The sequence below is a fragment of the Micromesistius poutassou genome (assembly GCF_964030765.1).
Source record: "Micromesistius poutassou genome assembly, chromosome: 1".
Lineage (NCBI taxonomy): Eukaryota > Metazoa > Chordata > Actinopteri > Gadiformes > Gadidae > Micromesistius > Micromesistius poutassou.
In genome coordinates this window covers 16,304,978-16,311,786 of record NC_140271.1, presented here as the reverse complement: position 1 = coordinate 16,311,786, position 6,809 = coordinate 16,304,978, and positions in this window count along the sequence as shown.

The window sequence follows — 6,809 nt, the reverse complement described above, 5'->3', positions numbered from 1 at the left end:
TCAGGCATTATGTTGGGGAACTATATATCTTATCTATTATTTCCTTCATGCTGCCAACATGGCAGATATTTCGGATCGTCCTTCCAACTGGGATTCACACGTTGTGCTTCACATTCACACAAGACTCTGTTCCCTCCTCCTTCAGAAACCAACGTCGACACCAAGCCCCCGGAGGCCTCCGTGAAGAGAAGAGTCTTGGTCCGCACCGTGGAGACCCGAGACGGGGAGGTGTGTGTGTGTGTGTGTGTGTGTGTGTGTGTGTGTGTGTGTGTGTGCGTCAAACGCCGTTCAGTCGCGCACTTCGCCTCCTTCGCCTGTAGGGGGCGGTGTGTCGCAATTGTGAAACGCAAATCACAAGCGTCCATTATACTCCATTACACACCTGAAGCGCTTCACAAACATTAAGGCCTCTGCTCCGTCTTAATCTATTCTTCTTTCTTTATTTCAGATCATCAAGGAATCAACCGAGGAGCACAAGGATCTGCCCTAGTCTAATAAGTCTACAAAACGACAAAAAAAAAGAAAACTAGCCAACTACTAACTTATCTTTCAAAAAAACGTTATACACATATCTCCCCTAGAATCATAAAACCCCTCCAAACCATCAAGCCAATTACAAAGTCATGATTTTCCTCATGATACTCCCAAAACGATATAGACCCCTCTTTGTTAGGCGGTCTGGGAATACCAACAGGGAATACCAACAAAGACGGGTCTATATAGTTTTTTTTGCCTAGAGACCAACAAAATCCAGACATAAATAAACGTTGCTCCCTTTACTTTGTACTTTTGTGCCTGACGAATGAGATGGGTTCTAAACGCTCTGGCGGGTTCTGGACTGAACAGAGGAGGTGTTGAGAGTAGCGACCGGGGACATGTTGTACGTGACGTCTGAAGTCTGGGGTCGAGTTGAGCAGCGAGTCGCGTCCGACGGAGGGACGGGACTCGAGGGACGGCGGCGGCGGCGGCGGCGGTGTGAAGTGAACGAAGGCAGCGGGGACGAGGCGCAGGTGTCTGCCTGGTATTTTTATCCTTCCCGGGTGCTATGAAGGAATCGTGTGTGTGTGTGTGTCTGTCTGTCTGTCTGTGTTTGTGTCTGTCTGTCTGTCTGTCTGTCTGTGTGTGTGCGTGCGTGTGTGTATGTGTGTGTGTGTGTGTGTGTGCATGTGTGTGTGTGTGTGTGTCTGTCTGTCTGTCTGTCTGTGTGTGTTTGTGAGTGTGTGTGTGTGTGTGGAGCATCTACACTAACAGTGTGTGTGTTTGTGTGTGTGTGTGTGGAGCATCTCTAGTAGCACTACTGCTCCCCCTCCCTCCCTCCCTCCCTCCTCCCCCTCCCTCCCTCCCCTCCACGGAGAAGCCATCAAATGAACCCGTCCTCTGATCCACCAGCGGGTGTGGCGGTGAGTGTCAGTGTGTATCGTACGCGACGCGGGCAGCAGAGCGCTGCAGAACGGGACAGACGGGAAGAGGAGAGGAGGAAAGAAATGACTGGAATGTGTACTGGCCCCCTCATCCCCCACCCCCTGGCCCCCCGCCCCCCCCCCCCCCCCCCAGTCCCCAGGCCTCCTCCTCCTCCTCCACCACCACACCGCAGGCCGCTTTCTGAAGTGCTGGAGTGATAGCGAGGCCGCGGACACTCAAGAGGGTGCTCAGATAAGGAGGTGCTGCGGACGGACTACGTCGGTCTCCATGGTAACCACCACCCACCCCCCCCCCAACCCCCAATCCCCTCCCCTTCTCTCTCTCTCTCTCCCCCCTCCCCCTTCCTCCTCCCCCCCCCCCCCCCCCTCCCAGTGGGGAAAACTTTTTGTTTTGTCTTTTACTTTAACGTTAGAAACGTGACGATCTTTGTTGTTGTTTTCATCTCTCGTCACCGAAAAGAAAAACGAAATGTATACTGCGCTAACAACATTAACAATAAATCCATAAAGTAGTCTTCTGCAGTGAGGATTTAGCGTAACAGAGTGCAACCCGTAACACTCACTGCAGTCCTCGTGGTTGACCTTCAGTTCTAGATGTTGTTGCTTCTCTGACCTTGTGGCCACGGCTGTGTCTGCGTAAACCGCGGTGGTAGAAAACGTCAAGATAACCGTCGCAATGAATCCCTAGACTATCTCTGAGTTGTTAACTGCAATAAAAGATGTTTGCTTTGAACATTTAAACATTTCTCCTCCCTTTCTATCCATGTTGTACTTCATTGTTTTTTTGCGTGTGTGTGTGTGTATTTAAAATATACTGTAGGAAACTTAAAACTCAACCGGCCAGTTAAACGATATTTAACCTAACTCACTCTACCTCTATAGCCTGGGCAGAGATTCTTGACCACTTGGTTAATGTAGTGGTAAAGGTCAATCCGTCCAAATAGCCAGGCTTCCTGAAGGTAGCGGGGTACCTTGCAAGGCAGCAGGATAACATCACAATCCCGTGAGAATCCTTTTTGCCATGCTCCAGTTTATGTGTGTTTGTGTCTGACCCACCAGTGGTATTTTAAACCAGTATTCTTCTAAGGTTCCTGGACCTTTTCTGAACAATTCCCAGTAGGAAGAACGCCTTCCCAGATGGTTCTGTGTAATAAACCATCTGGGAAGTCAGGTTAACCTAAAGCCGCTGAAGGTATAGATTCAAGGACATGGTGCCTTACTGTCCCGACAGCGCTATATCGTTTCACTTTCTACAAACGTATGTAATGTAAACGCAAATGTAAACATAAGTGTGCATGCGTGTGTCTTTGTACCGAATGCATACGTGGGTAGCCAGCTGACATGTGCTTCAGCAGAGAGGACACGATTACGAGAGCCTGCGTGCGTGTGTGTGTGCGTGCGTGCGTACGCGTCTGCATGTGTGTGTGTGTCTGTACAGTACGGTATGTATATCTCATGTCCCGGCCCCTTATCTAAGGCATGGTGGTCTCAGGTCTGCTCCACAGCAGACAGCCCGCGGCCGGGCGAATTCCGTCCAGATAAAACGTCTCCGTCGGCTGACGCAGAAGGCACTGGGGGGCCCCATTGATCCAGTCCCTCTCTCTCCGTCTCCTGGCGAGGGCGGGGGCGGCGGGGGGGGGAATCTTAGAGGGCAGGGTTACCGATAGCTGGGGGATTCTCTTGCCAATTATCTCGTGTAAATGGAGTTGTTGCCACGCAGGCCATGGGAACCAGCATCTTCCACACAGGAGAGTTAACATGAAGGCGCCGCTCTTCCCTTTGTTTGTCACGCAGACCCCACACCGCTGTCGGTTCAGTCAGATGCAAAAACGGATGTATGATGCTGAAATCTATGCAGAAACTCTCAGGTCACATATTCCAGAAGTGGTGACCTGTAGTCCTTATTTAAAGGCGTTTGTGCCTTTTTTGTGGTTTTAATCAGATAAAGGTAATTTTAAGAGGTATTTATTTATGGAGTTGCCAGAGAATGTAAAGGAGAAAGAAGCCCTTATTTAAAAGCCTTTGTGGCTGTTTTAAGGGTTGTAACCATTATGATTTTTAAAGGGTCAAAAATCATAATGGTGGCTCTCTGTATCCGTGCAATGTATCACTCTTTAATCCATTTACCCACTCATCCCCTCACCCATTCACACACATCCCCCGCCTTCTATTCACTCAGGACACACTCAGAGATGAACGCAGCCCATTGTAGAGGAAAGTCTGAGAGTATGAATTTGTGTAGCTAAATAAATTTCCATTTACAACGGAGGCCTTTCTTGCTTTGAACCATATCCACCCAGATTCAGTAATTCAGGACACTGTAAGTGTGGAAATGGCTGCACCACATCAGACAGAACAGTATGGCTCTACACATCCTATAACTAAACGGATTGTCCCTGCCATCGCACCAACGCCCCGGTGGGAAGGCATGCGTCCATGGATTCTCATTGGTTAATTTTAGCCCGTGTTTCATCAAGGGCTTTCGGAGACAAACAGCAGAGCTCAGAGCAGGCCCGATCGCCTCGCTGTGATACCAATTACTAACACGTGTGTTGTCCCGGCTCGCAGGGAGGTGAACCCAAAGGCAGACGTCAGACCAGGGGTCAGGGAGGTGAACCCAAAGGCAGAGATCAGACCAAGGGGTCAGGGAAAAGCCAAGCTGTACTTTGCCTCAAACAGGCGGCCGGAAATAAACAAACAAGGAACCGGAAAACTGGGGGAGAAACTAGAGAACAAATGGACGCATTTATATAGCGCTTTTATAAGCAGCGGCCACTCAAAGTGCTTTACAATTTTTACAAACACACCGAAGTCCGTGTCCAGCAAGGCAAGGCGACAGCCAGCTCGTCGGGAGCAGTTAGGGGGAGGTGTCTCGCTCAGGGACACCCCGACACTAGATATAGTATCATCACGCTAGGAGTGTAACTATATCTAACTATAATCAGAGGAGTCGCTGTACGTACGTTGTTCCTTCGATTTCCTGGACAACCGTTCATCCGATTAAGACTTTAACTAGCCGGGTGCATTAGGGTAGGGCTTGGAAGACCGCTCCTCCAGAAAGCTGCAATCAGCAATACTGGAGAGCCAGCGATCGGCCCAGGGCCAACAGGAGAATTCAACAGGAGAATTCAACAGGAGAATTCAACAGGAGAATTCAACAGGAGAATTCAGCAATACTGGAGACCCAGCAATCGGCCCAGTGCCGGATCAACCAAAGGGGCAACGGGGTGAGTTCCCAGGGGCCCGAGATCGCTGAAGGGCCCCCAGGCTCAAGAAAAATATGCTGTTAGATCTTAGGTCTTACGTTAACTTGCTGTCCGCCGCTGAGCCTACCCACAATGCAACAGACTCTGAGCTGACGGACCCAAAACCGACGCCAGATCAACTCTGCGTTGACATGTGACTTTGTTCACAATGTCCACAGCCCTAAAAATAACAACACATAAACTGAGAAACCGTGAGGACGGCGAAGGGGGGGCACGCCGAATGACATACTGTTACTGTTTGGCATCTGTGCATCATAAGCTTTAAGTCTTATCATCATAAGCTGTCTTTATAGCAAAGCCCTGGATGACTGTAGCGTTGAGTAGTGTACAGTATTCCTGTGTTGAGTTCTGTCACAAAGGCTCAGCTGTTGAACATTTCATCATAATTTGCTATTTGAGTGGTCTGGATGACGATGTCCACAATGTGATTATTGTTTGGGGTGGGGGGGTGGGGGGGTGGGGGCACTTGAATGCTGGTCCCCAGGGGCCCAGTGATGTGGTGATACGGCCCTGAATCGACCCATTCTAGATAGACACGATTTGAGCGGCGCCCTCACTGACGAACAGAGGTGCACCTAGTGATGTCAAACTGAATGACGTTTGTCCGCTTTTTTTGGGGGGGGGGGGTATAATAAAGATTTGATTGAAGAAAGAAGTCCAAATCATCTTCGGGGTCCTTAAACGTCTCTCTAGCCATGGTATCGATAAAGTTCTGTTAAAATGAGTGTGACGTGACGGCACGGCACATGTAGTGTACCAGAACCGGATTCGACCGGTCGCCGATCACGGTCGACCACTGGTCGGTCGATCTGTCATCTCCACTGAGGACATCAACAGGAAGCGAGCGGGACGGAGCAGAATCATTACATTAGACCAGTTACAAAAGGTGGATTCCCAACACCAGGCAACCAAAACAGGCACAATTCAAAGCTCCCTTGTATTTTCTAGAACCATCATGAAACATCATGAAAAAGTTGCAGCACAATTATTTTTATTCCGTAAAGATATTATCACAAGACAGCCAGGAGATAACTTCCTATATATATATCATATAGGGTCCTTTAGGGGTTTTCCTTACAACAGTTATATATGAATTAGTTCTCTCTGTGTTCCAATCAGAAAGAGGCAGTGAGCCTGCCCGATCTAATCTGCGTTCCCATCATTCAGGATCTACTGACGGTTATTCAAATCAGAAACACTAACCGCCTGGCAGTTTGGTAAATGACAACCTAACCACTGTGCTCCCGTCTCAAGTATGTGTGTGTGTGTGTGAGAGAGACACGGTTCCATCCATGCACACACACACGCACGTAAACATAGTACACGAATAGGCCTACGTGCCAACACAAACACACAGACGCATTTACGCATTTGTGTGCGCTCGTACGCCTGCACACAACCCCCCCCCCCCCCCCAAAAAAAAAAAAATGAAAATGGACAGTGAAACACAAACACACGCGCGCGCCCTCGAGTATTAAGAGTATTTCAGCGACCCACATTCCGTGTTAATATTTCACATTATTAGGCTCAATCAGAATCGAAACTTTGACGGCATCAAGTGTGGCGGATAATGGAGGCTATTCTGAGCGCGGGGAGTCATTATGGAGCGGAGCGCGCGAACAAGAGGAGGAGAGGGTCTGCACTCCGTCAGCGTGTCAGGCGCGCGAGGCGCGTCAAAAGGCGCTCGAGAGGCGCGCGGCAGAGCGACGGACGGAGACTCTTTCCACTCGCCTGTTTATCTCTATGAACGAGTGAACGAGTGAACCAAGCCACGCTCCGGGACCGCTCTGCACAACTCCACGGACCACCCCCGTGTCGGTAGCCTAGCCTGTGTTATTTTTTGCGAGATACTCAAACTTGTGAACAGCTTTAATACATTTTTTTTGGTCGTTTTTTGCTAGTTTTGTCGCTTTTCTTTTTCGTACATCGCGCTGCCGGCGACATCAAACAAAAACAGCTCGCGGAGCGCCCCTACCGCCATCGCCCTGGCAACCGCTCCTCGCGCCCGCCGTGTCGTCGTCGTCGTCTCGCGCCGTCATCTCCCATCACGGGCACGCGGAGCGGCAGCGCCACCGCTGGCTTCACGCGCTGCTTCTCCCGGGCTCGGAGCGCAGCAAGACGC